We start from the raw sequence: 17,572 nt of genomic DNA, 5'->3' as shown, positions 1-17,572 counted from the left end.
CCTGGCAGGCTGGAGACCTGAGTTCTAATCCAGTGTGCGGCATGTTTTTAAAAAACATGTTTTTTTTATTGAAAATGGGTATGCATTGCCCTGCACGATCAGCCAACAGCTAATGTCCCTTCGATACCTGCATTCCTACTGACAGTTGTGCCTTTGTTTCCTGCACTCTGGCCTTGGTAACACCCATACAAAAGCTTGTCTCTCTGGCCCCAACTGACTGGAAAAAACGAGGGGAAAAAGTGTAATCTACGGGTCATGGTTGATAAGATATTTGCACTGCGACTCAAACAGGACACCTTCTCGAGGCGCTGTGAAGTGACCACCGGCCCCTGCATAGCAAGCACATCTGTATCAGCATCTCACCAGCAACTGAATGTGTCGCCTGCAGGCTACACATAGGAGGCTGCAGTAGGTGCATTAACCCATTGGGCTGTCGACACTCCTTCCTCTGAGAGCAGGAAACTGAGTTTCCATGTTGCCTTCCTTTGAATTTCCAAGGCCCACCCAAAACCTGTAAATGCCCACTCAGCAGCTCTGTGTTGGCATTTACAGATATGTTTGTCGGTGCAGTGGTCCCAACTACATCGGCTTCAGGCCCCATTTGCTAGACAATCCTGGCTACGCCTCTGGTGCTTCCCAACTCAACAACCCAATCACCCCTTCAGCCCTTCTTACTCGTCTCACAGCACCTCCCACAAGTGAGGAATGCATCTTTTGTTGGTAGATTTCCTTCATGAGGCTTAGCTGGGCCTGCATTCCTTTTCAAAGGGCCATAGAAGAGAGCAAAAAAGGAGAAGGCATAATAGAGCGGGAAGTAGGTGGAAGACGAGGGGCCAGGGGGGTTGGCAGTAAAAGAAACAGGGCCTGGCCTGGCAGAGAGTTAGAAGTTAGGGAACACAGCAATGAGTGAGGGACAAGGAAAGATGTCTCAGGCATGCAGCTCTCTGAGTCTTCCCCACTGTGCCTGCCGAAAGAGACGTCCTATTCCTAGCTCTCTCCCGGATGGATACATTTGCCTGGAGAGCCCAGAACTAATGTCACTTAGGCAAAGGGTAAACAGAGGGCAGCAGAGTAGGAACACCCCTTCATTTTACTATGCTCCCAGGTGGCTTCTGGGAGGAAAAAGGCATGAGTATTCCATCAAGATCATCTTCACCTAGGCCACGTCACTAAGGTTTACAAAGCAGGCTGTGACACTTTCTGGGGCTTAGGTGGCCAGGCCTACGTGCAAGAGCACAGATCCTAACCCTAAGTTGTGTGGGTGGCTGCACCAGAGGGGCTGCATAGGACATAGGGCTGTGCCCGTATGGGCTGTGGTCGCGTTTGGGAGCGTTAGGGACGCGTGGAGGACGCAGGGCGCAGACCTCTGCCCGTTTCCCTCCAGGTTTACATTTAAGAATCATGAACAAGCAGCAATATGAAAGCATGCAGTAACACAGGGCAAAAGACTGCACTGCGCATATCAATACACCCCAATGACAAAGTCAAAGATTTAACTGACCTGCTTAGCTATTAGTCGCTCACACCTCACAATGATTATCATCTCTCTGTGAAGCAAAACATCCTCTGAATTGGGGTGAAAGCTAGATCTAATGTGCCAAAGAAAGGCAACATGGAAATTCAGTTTCCAGCTCCCAGAGGAAGGAGGGTGGACAGCCCAATGGGTTAATGCACCTACTGCAGCCTCCTGTGCGTAGCCTGCAGGCGACACATTCCGTTGCTGGTGAGATGCTGATACAGGTTTGCTTGCTATGCAGGGGCCGGTGGGTCACCTCACAGCACCACGAGAAGGTGTCCTGTTTGAGTCCCAGTGCAATTATGGTATCAACCATGACCCGTAGATTACACCTTTTCCCCTCGTTTTTTTCCAGTCAGTTGGGGCCAGAGAGGCAAGCTTGTGTATGGGTGTTACCAAGGCCAGAGTGCAGAAAAGAAAGGCACAACTGTTAGGGGAACGCAGGCATTGAAGGGGCGTTAGCTGTTGGCTGATTGCGCAGGGCAATGCATCCCCATTTTCAATAAAAAACGTTTTTTTTTTTTTAAATCCCCAGGACATACCGGACATTGTATTAGAACTCAGGGCTCCAGCATTGGGAGACCCAGCACCTACCACTTGAGCCACTGGGGCTGTGCTTCTGAGAGTAGGTTTTGGGCGTATATATCTTTCTCCTGCATGCCCCTGTGGGCATACCCCTTTGCATTGTGAAACGTGTTCACTGAAACCAACGAGGATAGAACATCTGGCCCCCCGCTCCACCGAATACCAGCTAACTGCAGTGGCCTAGAGGTTAAGTGCTTCCTTTGCAGCGCTGGGGGGCCTGGGTTCGAGTCCTGCTTTCGGCACATAAGCTAAGTAGTTAGGTAATCTCCATGTACAGTTGTGGGTAACCACACTCCTTCTAAAAGATTCAGTGGCTATGAAAAGAGTTCCGTGGTGGAGAAAAGCAGAGATGCGGGACGGTGCAGGGTAAAAAAGGAAGGGGCGGCGGGCCAGGCTAAAGGGGGAAGGTAGGGCTGGATGAAAGGGTCCCTGTGGAGAGGAGCAGGTGCTGGATGAGGGGAGGGGAGGGGGAGCGGGGGTACGTCCAGAGGGGCATGTGGGGAGTTAGGATAAAGTGGGCCCTGGGGAGGGAGAGAGAGAATAAGTTGGCCCTAGGAACGGTGGGGAAGAGGGCCCAGCGTTGTGGAGGGATGGGTGTGTAAAGGAGGGTCCTAATGTGGGGAAAGGAGGCATTGAGGAGGGGAAAAAGGGTGCCCAGTGGAAGGTGTGGAATGGACCCCACACCCCCTTAATTTACCCTGCACTTCTGCTTCTCTGCTTTCCTTTTACCCTGTACGTCCTCGTCCCGCCTCTCTGCTTTCCTGCACCCTCCCTTTACCCGAGAACCTGCACCATGTCCTTCTAGACCTACCCAGCCCCACAGGGACCCATTTATCCTGCCCCACCTCCTCCTCCTTTAACCTGCACTTCCTCAGTCCCGCCTCCCACTCCATGTACAGTTGTGGGTAACCACACTCCTTCTAAAAGGTTCAGTGGCTTTGAAAAGAGTTCTGTGGTGGAGAAAAGCAGAGATGCGGGACGGTGCAGGGTAAACATGGAAGGGGCGGCGGGCCAGGCTAAAGGGGGAAGGTAGGCCTGGATGAAAGGGTCCCTGTGGAGAGGAGCAGGTACTGGATGAGGGGAGGGGAGGTGGGGTAGGTCCAGAGGGGCATGTGGGGAGGTAGGATAAAGTAGGCCCTGGGAGGGAGAGAGAGAATAAGTTGGCCCTAGGAACGGTGGGGAAGAGGGCCCAGCGTTGTGGAGGGATGGGTGTGTAAAGGAGGGTCCTAATGTGGGGAAAGGAGGCATTGAGGAGGGGAAAAAGGGTGCCCAGTGGAAGGTGTGGAATGGACCCCACACCCCCTTAATTTACCCTGCACTTCTGCTTCTCTGCTTTCCTTTTACCCTGTACGTCCTCGTCTCCCCAGTCCCGCCTCTCTGCTTTCCTGCACCCTCCCTTTACCCGAGAACCTGCACCATGTCCTTCTAGACCTACCCAGCCCCACAGGGACCCATTTATCCTGCCCCACCTCCTCCTCCTTTAACCTGCACTTCCTCAGTCCCGCCTCCCACTCCATGTACAGTTGTGGGTAACCACACTCCTTCTAAAAGGTTCAGTGGCTTTGAAAAGAGTTCTGTGGTGGAGAAAAGCAGAGATGCGGGACGGTGCAGGGTAAACATGGAAGGGGCGGCGGGCCAGGCTAAAGGGGGAAGGTAGGCCTGGATGAAAGGGTCCCTGTGGAGAGGAGCAGGTGCTGGATGAGGGGAGGGGAGGGGAGGTGGGGTAGGTCCAGAGGGGCATGTGGGGAGGTAGGATAAAGTAGGCCCTGGGAGGGAGAGAGAGAATAAGTTGGCCCTAGGAACGGTGGGGAAGAGGGCCCAGCGTTGTGGAGGGATGGGTGTGTAAAGGAGGGTCCTAATGTGGGGAAAGGAGGCACTGAGGAGGGGAAAAGGGTGCCCAGTGGAAGGTGTGGAATGTACCCCACACCCCCTTAATTTACCCTGCACTGCCTCTCTGCTTTCCTTTAACCCTGTACGTCCTCGTCTCCCCAGTCCCGCCTCTCTGCTTTCCTGCACCCTCCCTTTACCCGAGAACCTGCACCATGTCCTTCTAGACCTACCCAGCCCCACAGGGACCCATTTATCCTGCCCTACCGCCCCCTTTAACCTGCCCCACCTCCTCCTCCTCCTTTAACCTGCACTTCCTCAGTCCCGCCTCCCACCCCCCTTTACCAAGGAACTCTTTTCATAACCACTGAACCTTTTAGAAGGTGTACAATGAGATTACACAACTAATCCATTTATGTGCGGAAAGCAGGACTCGAACCCAGGCCCCCTGCGCTGTAACGCAAGCACTTAACCTCTAGGCCATTGCAGTTAGCTGGTATTTGGTGGAGTGGGGGGCCAGATGTTCTATCCCCATTTTCTGCAGTGAACATGTTTCACAATGCAAATGGGTATGCTGACAGGGGCATGCAGACGAAAGATAAATAGGCCCAAAAGCTGCTCTCAGAAGCGCAGCCACCAGTGGCTCAAGCGGTAAGTGCTTGGTCCTGGCAGGCTGGAGACCTGAGTTCTAATCCAGTGTGCGGCATGTTTTTAAAAAACATGTTTTTTTTATTGAAAATGGGTATGCATTGCCCTGCACGATCAGCCAACAGCTAATGTCCCTTCGATACCTGCATTCCTACTGACAGTTGTGCCTTTGTTTCCTGCACTCTGGCCTTGGTAACACCCATACAAAAGCTTGTCTCTCTGGCCCCAACTGACTGGAAAAAACGAGGGGAAAAAGTGTAATCTACGGGTCATGGTTGATAAGATATTTGCACTGCGACTCAAACAGGACACCTTCTCGAGGCGCTGTGAAGTGACCACCGGCCCCTGCATAGCAAGCACATCTGTATCAGCATCTCACCAGCAACTGAATGTGTCGCCTGCAGGCTACACATAGGAGGCTGCAGTAGGTGCATTAACCCATTGGGCTGTCGACACTCCTTCCTCTGAGAGCAGGAAACTGAATTTCCATGTTGCCTTCCTTTGAATTTCCAAGGCCCACCCAAAACCTGTAAATGCCCACTCAGCAGCTCTGTGTTGGCATTTACAGATATGTTTGTCGGTGCAGTGGTCCCAACTACATCGGCTTCAGGCCCCATTTGCTAGACAATCCTGGCTACGCCTCTGGTGCTTCCCAACTCAACAACCCAATCACCCCTTCAGCCCTTCTTACTCGTCTCACAGCACCTCCCACAAGTGAGGAATGCATCTTTTGTTGGTAGATTTCCTTCATGAGGCTTAGCTGGGCCTGCATTCCTTTTCAAAGGGCCATAGAAGAGAGCAAAAAAGGAGAAGGCATAATAGAGCGGGAAGTAGGTGGAAGACGAGGGGCCAGGGGGGTTGGCAGTAAAAGAAACAGGGCCTGGCCTGGCAGAGAGTTAGAAGTTAGGGAACACAACAATGAGTGAGGGACAAGGAAAGATGTCTCAGGCATGCAGCTCTCTGAGTCTTCCCCACTGTGCCTGCCGAAAGAGACGTCCTATTCCTAGCTCTCTCCCGGATGGATACATTTGCCTGGAGAGCCCAGAACTAATGTCACTTAGGCAAAGGGTAAACAGAGGGCAGCAGAGTAGGAACACCCCTTCATTTTACTATGCTCCCAGGTGGCTTCTGGGAGGAAAAAGGCATGAGTATTCCATCAAGATCATCTTCACCTAGGCCACGTCACTAAGGTTTACAAAGCAGGCTGTGACACTTTCTGGGGCTTAGGTGGCCAGGCCTACGTGCAAGAGCACAGATCCTAACCCTAAGTTGTGTGGGTGGCTCCACCAGAGGGGCTGCATAGGACATAGGGCTGTGCCCGTATGGGCTGTGGTCGCGTTTGGGAGCGTTAGGGACGCGTGGAGGACGCAGGGCGCAGACCTCTGCCCGTTTCCCTCCAGGTTTACATTTAAGAATCATGAACAAGCAGCAATATGAAAGCATGCAGTAACACAGGGCAAAAGACTGCACTGCGCATATCAATACACCCCAATGACAAAGTCAAAGATTTAACTGACCTGCTTAGCTATTAGTCGCTCACACCTCACAATGATTATCATCTCTCTGTGAAGCAAAACATCCTCTGAATTGGGGTGAAAGCTAGATCTAATGTGCCAAAGAAAGGCAACATGGAAATTCAGTTTCCTGCTCCCAGAGGAAGGAGGGTGGACAGCCCAATGGGTTAATGCACCTACTGCAGCCTCCTGTGCGTAGCCTGCAGGCGACACATTCCGTTGCTGGTGAGATGCTGATACAGGTTTGCTTGCTATGCAGGGGCCGGTGGGTCACCTCACAGCACCACGAGAAGGTGTCCTGTTTGAGTCCCAGTGCAATTATGGTATCAACCATGACCCGTAGATTACACCTTTTCCCCTCGTTTTTTTCCAGTCAGTTGGGGCCAGAGAGGCAAGCTTGTGTATGGGTGTTACCAAGGCCAGAGTGCAGAAAAGAAAGGCACAACTGTTAGGGGAACGCAGGTATTGAAGGGGCGTTAGCTGTTGGCTGATTGCGCAGGGCAATGCATCCCCATTTTCAATAAAAAACATTTTTTTTTTTTTAAATCCCCAGGACATACTGGACATTGTATTAGAACTCAGGGCTCCAGCATTGGGAGACCCAGCACCTACCACTTGAGCCACTGGGGCTGTGCTTCTGAGAGTAGGTTTTGGGCGTATATATCTTTCTCCTGCATGCCCCTGTGGGCATACCCCTTTGCATTGTGAAACGTGTTCACTGAAACCAACGAGGATAGAACATCTGGCCCCCCGCTCCACCGAATACCAGCTAACTGCAGTGGCCTAGAGGTTAAGTGCTTCCTTTGCAGCGTCCTGCTTTCGGCACATAAGCTAAGTAGTTAGGTAATCTCCATGTACAGTTGTGGGTAACCACACTCCTTCTAAAAGGTTCAGTGTGGTGGAGAAAAGCAGAGATGCGGGACGGTGCAGGGTAAAAAAGGAAGGGGCGGCGGGCCAGGCTAAAGGGGGAAGGTAGGGCTGGGTGAAAGGGTCCCTGTGGAGAGGAGCAGGTGCTGGATGAGTGGAGGGGGGGGTAGGTCCAGAGGGGCATGTGGGGATGTAGGATAAAGTGGGCCCTGGGGAGGGAGAGAGAGAATAAGTTGGCCCTAGGAACCGTGGGGAAGGAAGAGTGCCCAGCGTTGTGGAGGGATGGGTTTGTAAAGGAGGGTCCTAAAGTGGGGAAAGGAGGGAAAAAGGGTGCCCAGTGGAAGGAGTGGAATGGACCCCACACCCCCTTAATATACCCTGCACTGCCTCGTCTCTGCTTCTCTTTTACCCTGGTCTTCTTCAGAACCTCAAATGTTCTTCACGGTGGTCTCCACCCAACCTTACTATGTCTCTTCTGCTGGTGCCTGTCCCCACCTGGTCCCCGGATGGATCTTCCCATCTGGAAGTAGCAGCAGCAGAAGATGCTATAATTGCCCACTCTAATGCTCCGTAAGGCATCTACTTCGGAGGGAATCAAGGACATAGTTGGTTTTTGCAAGACTTGAACCTCCGACTGCGTAGGTGTGAGAACCAACACCTTTATCTTCATGGATACCAGCCTACACCCTACACATCACCCTCATCACTCGTGATTCCTAGCTCTCAAATGATGCCCCCTCCCCCTGCATCTCCTGAAACATGTTTCTTGGTCTCTGATTGGACCTTTCTGCCTGATAGAGGCCAAACATTGAAACCCTGATAGGTCCATCTGAAGCATGCAGCTTCCTGGTCACTAACTGTTAACCTGTGACAGAGCCCCAGCTTTCATCTGAGCTCTGCTACCTCTCTAGTGAGGGCTACGGGATTGTTTGTTCTGTGTGTGTCGGTTTGGGATATGTGCATGGTGGGGGATTTGTGTGTGTGTGTGGAGGCGCTGGGATCTGCGTAGGGGTGAGGTGATTAGGGTCTGTTGTACGGGTCCAGGGGTGAACTGGGAACCAAAAGAGGGCCTGAAAATAACTTTAAAAATCGCCCCAAGGTGCCATTTAAAGGTTTGTTACAACACGGGGGGCGGAGGCATAATGCAATCTGAGGGCTTGGTGAAATCTAGTGGTGCAATGCACTCTGGGGCCATGGCACCATCTGGAGGATGGACTGTATGGTTTTGGGCAGTGCATAATTTGTAAGAAAATAAGTGCCAGGTCCCAAATATTCTCTAACACGCTTGTGACACTGCAGGTGGGCAGTTCACTACCATTGCTGCCACCACCCACAGCTGCTCCCCACCAGGACGTCATTTCACCAAAATGCCAGGGGTAGCGGAAGTGACATCACATGACCCTTGACCCCTGATGACATCACAGGTAGTGATGTCATTTGACCCCACCCCAAAGTGATATCGCGGGAGGAGATGGAACACGACCTTTCACCCGTTGACAAAACAGGAAGTGGCATCACATGGCATTTTACACTACGAAAAATATGGTTACGATATCACTATAATGTGATGTACATTTCATACAAGAATGGATCGCCATATGTATCATTAAGATCAGTGTGTATAGGCCCATATTACCAAATTACTGTGAATGCAAGAAGACGTCCATGACCAAATGATAATGATGTGTTATTATATAGCACTTACTCTTAAGCGCTTTATATAGAAAAAAATATACACCCAATATCACCCAACCTGTGTTGGTACTCATTTATCGACCTCAGAAGGATGAAAGGCTGAGTTGAGGCGTTTAAGATCAGACTAAATCAGTGACTCAACCCCTGAACTGTGCCTGAAATAAACCTTTAATGAGTCTAGCAATTATTGTATAGAATTCCAGAAAGACACATTTTTTGGCATTCCTATTATTTCTTATTTAGGATCAGTGCTGAAAGTGTTAGACTTGTGGCTCTCCTGTTCTTATTTCTCTTCTTTTTTTATGGGGCCTGAACAAGAAAGCCACACCCCTAAATGACGTCCCTGCTCCCCACAGTGTCGACACATTTGGGGTTAAACTTCAGCTCAGACATGCTCATTGGGGCCGATGAATGCTCTGGCTATCATTACTTCATAGTCAATCTGAGTGTGAGACAATAAATGCCGGGGCTCAGAAATAAGTGCCAGGGCTGTGCCCTGGCAAACACCCCCACAAATCAAGCACTGGGTTTTAGTATAGCGAAGTCTGAGATCATGCTTTAATTTGGGGCATGGCAAAATGTGGAGGCTTGGCGCAGTGTAATCGCATGGTGTAATCGAGAGGGAGGGGCATGCTTTTACCCAGAGGTTATACTCTGCTACATGGATCAGGCCACCCTCTTATACATGCTCCAGGCATGTTTCTTTGGCCACAGATCATAACATTCTTTAATGACAATTTGGAGACCATAAATGTTGACCCACTTCAAGCATGGCACATCATTTTTGGCCGCTTAAACGGCAAGTTTTAAAAAATAATTTTAATATGGATGGGAGGCAGGGGGAAATGACCTTGCTTGGGGCTCGGTTGACAATTCTTGACAACTCATTACATTTGAAGACAAAACGTTGTAGTTTGGAATGTTTCTGAGTGTATACATGTATTTTTTATGTCATCAATGCAAGTTCCCTGAAAATTTAGGGCGCGGGGTGGAGGGTGGGGGGAATGACTCTCATTTCTGGGCATTTAAAAGGGCATCCTGTTTCGGAATTCCGCATGTGCTTTTAAATGCCCAGAAACGCATCGAATTCTTTGGGGGAGGCTACAAATATATATATATATATATATATATGGGGTGTGGGTGTTCGTGAATACAAAAAAATTAAAGGGGATGGGGGCTTTCGGGGGCAGGGAGGACACCCCCATACATAATTTAAAAAAAATGTGATGACTTTACTCGATAACATTTCCGCTGAGAAAAACCCAGCGTGGGAAAATCCCGGGATGAAATGACATGGGGCCTTGAATGAGAGCATCTAGGGTGCCCTTTCAGAATGAGACGAATCCTTTTTTTGGCGCATCTCGTCACTAGCGCCAAAACCTTTTAACCTAGTCCATTGTGTGTGCCCAAGATAACAAGAGCAATGCAATCTAGCCACCTCCTAGCTTACTGTCCCCCCCGCCCCCACCCCCCCTTCAGCTAAGTGTAAGGCAGGAGGCAGGCAGGTGCTGCCTTTCATTTGCCATGGATTACCTTGGTTGTTAAAGATCGTTCTTCTGCTGAGACTTCCAAAGGGGGGACAGGAAAGCTGCGCTCTGTGTGGGGAGGGAACGCAGGGCCACTCCAGCAGTCTCACACATTCTAGTTTAGGAGTGAAGCTTTAAATGTGGCCTCCTCCACCCACTCTTGCAATGGCAGCTGGAGTGAATGATTTGTAAACCCAGCCACTTTCTACAGGCAACACGGCCGTAGCACTGCCACTTTTACTTGGGTCAATTCTGACCTGACCGTGGAACCCTAGACACACATGATTAGTGTGGAACGATCCCACGGCTGTGTATGTTAGTTGGCATGTTGTGCACATGGGAGGATTTCTCTGTGGCTTAGGCGCTCTCCTCGGACATGTGGCCAGATTGCTGCTGCAAGTTCGAATGCCAAGTCTAAGCCCTCACTTGATCCTTCAGAGGCTGATAAATTCACTCACATAAAAGGGTGTACTAATGCCCATAAGAGTGCTTAGAAGCAGGAGGAAATTTGCATAAAGCGCCATGCACCTATGTTCGAGAAGCACCAGAGCGCTCTACAGAGGTATACAACAAATACAACAACACAGATAGACAACAGAGCGCTTCACGAGGTATACAACAGTACAGATGCATAACAGAGTGCTTTTCAGTGGTACCAACAGAACAGATATACAGCAGGGTGTAGGACATAGAGAGGCACAGAGGAGGGGTACAGCTGTACAGAGTGGCGGGGAGGAGAGGGGCGTACAGTGTCTAGTGATTCAGGTGGTGCGGGGGGTGACGTGATGGCCTATCTGTTGAGAAGGAGAGACTCCTTGAAAAGGTGGGTCTTGAGTTCTTTTCTGAATTGTAGGAGCATGGGGGCGAGTCTGAAGCTGACGGACAGGAGGTTCCATAGTCTTGGGGTGTAGAGCGAGAAGGCTTGTTTTCTGGTCCTTTCTTTTTTGCCGCAGTGGATTTCGAGTCTGCACGGGTCTTGGCTTCTGCTTGTGATGCAATATTACTTTAAGTAAAGTCCTGCCTCTTACTGAACAAAATGAAATGGGTATGCATTCCCGGGGTGATTCTTAGATTTCCCGATTACCCATGCAATGTGGTCTGTAAATCCTATTTTGTGTTGACTCTTGGTAATGGCCCGATATTCCATAAAATAAACAACTGATTTTCCCAAATATTGCTTGGGCAAACCGAAGAATTAAACAAAACATAACAAGAAAAAACAATACTGCTTGGAGAAGAACCCCCTGACCACCTTTAATGGGGGTTTTAAGTCCTTTCAGTTATTGACTAGTGTTAACAATTCAATGAGTTGTACCATTTGCCACAAATCATTTGAAATTATCTTGAGTGAGACACCCCCACCCCACCTTACTTTAATTAATTTATAACGCGCAACCAGGGACCCGTAGGCTTAAGGGTGCACAGATAAACAAAGACAAGCACAAACAGACAAACAAGTAAGTGGCATAAAAACAGAAGCCTAAAGTAAGCAAATAGGAATAGCAAGAGGTATTTAGGAGACTAAAAATGTCTTTAATTGTTTCCTAAAAACATCAGTTGACTTTAAATCTCTCAGGTCCAGCGGGAGAGCATTCCATGCCCTTGGTGCCACATTCAAAAAAGCCCCTTTCATGGCTTTATTACATGTGGGAGGCTTCAATTGATTTAAGTTATTCAATCTAAGGAGTCTTGTGCTAGATTTCTCAGTAGTTCCTGCAGGTAAGTTGGCATCACTCCCACACAGCATTTATGGGTGATCAGCAATAGACGATACAATAGTCTAGATACCACTGGGAGCCAATGCAGGCCCCTTCTGGCCTCACAAACATGATCTCTCCGGCTAAGGCCTGTGAAGGTAGGCGGTTGAATTGCCTGTAGGCGGTTGCATTCTGACGTGGAGATGCCAATCAAAAGACTACAACAGTAATACATTTTTTGATCCTTCTATGGCCATGGCGATAGTTTCCGCATTAGTCTCACCCGGCTGCTTAAATGTTTTTAAACCATTTCATGTTTTTCTAACTACTTTGAATATGCCAGCCCACACGACCAACATTTAAGCATAATTAGTATTTTGTTAGGCCCCGCACAGTCCTTAATGTTGATTGTTTTTCCGGAGAGATGTTTCACGCTGGTTGGGTGCGTAAGCCACAAGGTGCAAGCCTGAGGGTTACTTGAGGATACATGTGTGCCAGAGCGGGAGTAGTGCCAAATGTCACTTCACCTGGAATGCCAGAATTTTATACATGGATCATGGACTGAAGGTTTATTTGCCCTTGGGCCACCCCATTGTGGAGTGGGGCCAGGGGCTTTGCTAGGGGGGGCGAAGGGGGCTATAGCCCCTGATCTTATGGTTGTAGCCCCGGATAGAATCTTAGGAGCTGCAGCCAAAAGACTAGCTAGCCCCCAGTCCCAGCAGTTCCGACATCAGTTTAGCCCCGGGTCTTTTCCTGACCTAGCAACTCCCCTGAGTGGGGGTGATGGAAAATGGGCTGCTGTGTTGTACTTGCCCCCAGGACAAAAGTTGCCAGTACTCCCCTACTGCAGGTTAGCCAGCTGTGGCAGGCTAGTAGAGTTATTTTTAAAGAAACCCTTAGGAGAGGGGAGCACTGGCAGAGGTATTTATGCCCTTTAAACTGGTAGGGGGCAGACACGAAAGCGGTCGCGAGTGTGCTGACTGAGCGGTGTGCTTTACAGATAGGCAGATCGCCCAGTGCGAATAGGAGTAAGCAAACACTGACCAAGCAGCTGGGGTCAGGTATTATGATGAGGACAAGGTGGAGCAGATGTTCCATTTTCAATAGAGTTCAGCAACAACTGTGCTGCCTTACCAAGAAGCAGGTACCACAGGGCAGGGATAAGATGGAGCAGAACAAACAGCAAGGCGCAGATATTATAAGGGGGTGCTCACAGTATGCAGAGACACTCACATCAGAAGGTGATGCATTCCGGAGCAAAATCTGAAAGCAACCAGGAGCAAGATCACGTTCAGCAAGAATGATCACAGGCGTGTACCTGGGAGCAAAACCGCCAGGAGATGTTTCAGGTGCAAAATCACAATGGGATGTAGGTTGCAGTACAATTACTATGTGGTGTCCCTCGGAGGAAGTCCACAGTGGGATTATCCTTGAAGAACCACCACAGTGGGAAAAATTACAGTGGGTTGTATCTAGGAGCAACACAAGAAGGGGAGCAACCTGCAGCAAAAGAATAATGGAAATATAACAGCACAAAAAAAAAGTAGGGATTAGGGAGGGGCAATTTACGGCGGTGATGTTACTAACCTGCTCGATGAACGGTCTGTGGCTGAGGCAATTAGCTATGGCACTCTCCAAGCTGCTGCGAGGGGTCAAGAATGCAAGGTGGACAACTGATTGTTGTTTTTCGCAGTATTTGATATTTTATTAATGAAAGAAAATGCAAAGAAAACCTAACTAAGCCTACTCTACCAGGGAGTTCCCTACCTAGCCTAGGATCTAAGGGAAAATCTCTGGGCATTCACAATACTGACCCTCACACTAAACAACAAAACATTCAAAGTAAATCATAAACAACATAAATAAACAATACCAAATAAGCAGTGACTTGGATGCCTTCCATTTGTCCTGCATAGATCCCTTTCCCAGGAATGCACAAAGTCAATCTCTCCGCAAGAAAAGTAAAGAAATTAATCAAAAGAAACAAATGTTCATCCAAACAAAAATTGACGGTTAACAGTTCTTTCTGTGCTTGTTGAAAAGTTCCCTTTCCAAATTCCCCAAAGAAAACAGGGTATTGTACTTTTTGACCATATCTAAACGGTTGCACGTACAAAAAGATATAAAAATGTGCTACCACCAAAGGTTCGAACACAAAAAGTTCGAACCTTTGATGGTAGCATTGAAGGTAAGTAAAAAAAAAAAACCCTGCTCACTATACTTTGTGATATAGTGAGCGGGGTGTTGTGGGGGACTCCCCCGCAGCACACCGGCGAAAAAACAACAAAAAAAAACAGCCTGCGGGGGTGTCCCCCGCAACACCCCGCACACTATACTTTACAGTACAGTGAGCGGGGATTGTGCGGGAAACCCCTGCAGCCCCCGTAAAATAAAAAGAAAAGAAAAAGAAAGGGACCCTGCAATGCCAGTTCCCGATCACGGAAGTGAAAGGGAACCAGCACCGCAGGGACTCAGTGTGAAGAAAAAGTAAGTGGGGTTTGTTTATGTTGGGGGTGTGGTTGAGGGTGTGTTGAGCGATTGGTTGGGGGGGTGTCATGGGTGTGTTGTGGGTGTGGGTGGGGGTGTGGGTATGTACGTGTGTTCACATGAGAAAGGTGCCAACTTTTGGTGGTTCCCACCTTTCTCATGCAAACTTTCCTGCCGCAGGCAAATCAGCCGCGGTCGGATCACGTAGATCTGAAAACAGCACCAATGTAATCCTGAATAACCTATTTTCCAGGATATAGTTGACAAAGTTAAAAAAAACAAAAGTACCACTTCTGCTTCAACAAATGGCCATCTTTTTGTAACCTCTGCAGCGTCTTTGGTATAACTTGTCAGGATGCTTCTTCTAAGGGGATTGCTTGCCTCTTGACAACACCGTTCTGCTAATGGTACTGTGAAAGCAGGCTCTATTGCTTCATAGTGTACAACTGATTCAACCACTATCGATATAAGGTTCTCTGACAATATTATAGACAACCACAGTTCTGTTAGCTCTGCTGCAACTTGGCACTTTAAGTATTTTTTAGGCAACTTAAAGACAAGACTCTTCTACCTCCACAGGTAGGCAAGGCACCCTTCCTTCCGATGCCATGACAAAGGGGCAGCCTCTTTGTCTCTTCGGTCTGTGTTATAGCTACCACTAGAATCTGCCTTGGCTTCTAGACTGTTTCTCTCTCAGCTTCAGCAGCCTCAGCTTTACAGAATGCTGGTCAGTTCTTTTAACAGTATGCTGCTCCCTTCCCCAGCTTTATGTACACCTTCTTGGCTCCAGCAGTTACCCCTCAGCTGTCTTGCCACTCTTACAGCCTTGGATAACCTTGTCACCCTTGTATCAGAGGATACTGCAATTATAACACCTTTGACACTTCAAAATATAGGTGGTTAGATCTTAATAGGGCTGGTTTCGCGTTAGAAAGGGTTTTCCTACTGGCTTGGGTAATGCTTGCTCTTCTCATTACTTCAGCAAAATCTACGAGAAAGTACTTCTTCCGGATGTTTCAAGATTTAGGTTTCACAAGGGAAATGAAATTAGGTACAGCGACCACTCTTGGATGAAGAATTTCAACTTCAAAGAATTGTGAAGACTTACGTTCCCTTTCATTCATACAGAATGCTGCTCCAACGTGGATCAGAATCACAATCATTAATATGTAACCTTTATTAGATGTTAGTGCTCTTGTAACAATTCGCTAGAGTCAGCTGCTACCTTTCGAGTGATTTTAAACAGTGTCTCCCTCTCAATTGGAGACACACGACCACTCCAGTAAAGTTAATGAATACAACAATGGAAAATGAAAGGCCTTTCTTTTATGTAAGCACTTTGACTTGTGTTAAACGTGTGCATGAAACATTTCCTTTATTGTCCAGACTTCTCACAGCAACAAACAACTTTTGCTCGCTCCTACTTCTAGACAAGTTCAAATGGAGCTAGTTACAGTTATCAGCAAAGAGTTTTGAGTGAATTGGAGTATGGCGCTTCACTCACCGGCTCCAAAACACTGCAGTTGCGGCAGGTTCCTCTTCCCTGCTTTTTTCTTTCTGCTACTACTGTTCAAGCACTCCTGGGACCCACAACCTTCTGTACAATGGGTGTCCTTGATCCGGCGGCGACCACATAGAGTCTCCTTCTATCCTACTTCCCTTGGCTTGGTTCTGCACATGGGCCCTGGGTATCTGCACGACCTGAGCTCTGCAGTCACAGCTATTAGGCGCACCTGGGAAACCGTTAACTTCTCTAAGTCTCTCTCAGTGAAGCCACAGCCAGACAGGATTTGTCAACACGGGACCAACTCAGAACCTGCAGGCGAAATCTGCTCTTCTCTCATCCCGGCGTACCTTATGTGGCCACACTTCCTCGTGAACTGACAGCTTTGCGCTCCTCTCCTTCTGCTATTACTGCCAACCTTCCTGCTCCAACTCCTTCCTACTGCTCCTTCCTGTTGCAGCCTTTTATGCCTCTCAGGTGGTTCAAGTGAGTTCAGGGGCAGGCCCTAAGTCTTAATTGCCTGACCCGGGCAAAGGCTTTTAGGCCTGCTTGCCTGTCTTTTACTTCTGCATACCTCCTCGGCCCTCGTCTTCTTCACAGTCCCTGAGGGATTCTGAGACACGTAGTTCATTCTAAGGAAATTCAGTTTTTCCACTTCTTGGCTTCTTTTAAGGGTGATTTTAATTCCCTTAATAATTTTAGAAGTGGGATTGTGGGTTTTAATCTTATTAGAGACAGATGGTATGATATTGATATACCTTTGGCATTGAGGAAGATGTTTTTTTAGGGATACAAAACACCTGTCCTTTGAATATAATATGTTGTGGGGTCACAACTTTGGAGTTTACCATTTCAGTCTCACTAGGATGGTGAGATATATTAAAGGGAGAATAAGTCAGAATCTCCTCTGACATAGTGGCAAGAGGAGAAATACCGTGCCTCATCCCATGGAATCTCCTCACCATCCTGGGCCTTGTCTCCACCCAGGTGATCCTCCCGCAGTACACCACCCCCAGGATTGGGATCAGGAAGCATCTGCCCTCTCCTGGCCACCTGGGCCACCTGGGAGGAGACTTTAGGCAGGGTTTTGGTGAGGGGTCTGCAGGATTCCCCAGACTGCTAAAATCCTAGTGTTTTCAAAATGAACTGTCCTCATTTCATCTGAGTGCAACTATTTGTAGGTGTCCCTAGCTACACTGTGCTGGAAGGTGTAAATGCCCTTTACAGAGGTTTAAACAATAGAAAAATGGAAATACTGAAGGACATGGATGATCCGGCAAACAGGTGCTACCCTTTATCGGTGGGCAAGTCTAGCTTGAATGCAACATAGACTTTTCTGCTTATCATCAAAGAAAAAAAGGCTGTCCTTTCCAGAAGCAGCACTTTTGCCCCCAGAAGCGAAAACTTAAGGCTTCCAGGTGTAGAGCTGAAGAGGTATTGTTTAGAATGAGAAAAGCCAGTACCTACTAGTGAGGAAACAACATAAGAAATGTTTCACTCCTTTTTTTAAAAGTGGCCAGGTGCCATCTTGGAATGGTCATTGAGTGCCTAGAAAAACAAAAAGAGAGTTCTTGTGATGTATCCTTATCCACTGGTGCACCTCAATGGTGCTTGACTCGGGCAATGAAGGAGTATTCCATACACCTGGTCAACCTTCTTAATGTGTGTTTTTCAGGCTCCACTATTCTTCTGCAGCCATTCCGGTT

Source organism: Ambystoma mexicanum, chromosome 2p, assembly GCF_040938575.1.
Source record: "Ambystoma mexicanum isolate Mex_15411 chromosome 2p, UKY_AmexF1_1, whole genome shotgun sequence".
NCBI classification, from domain to species: Eukaryota; Metazoa; Chordata; class Amphibia; order Caudata; family Ambystomatidae; genus Ambystoma; species Ambystoma mexicanum.
This window is presented reverse-complemented; position numbering follows the sequence as displayed.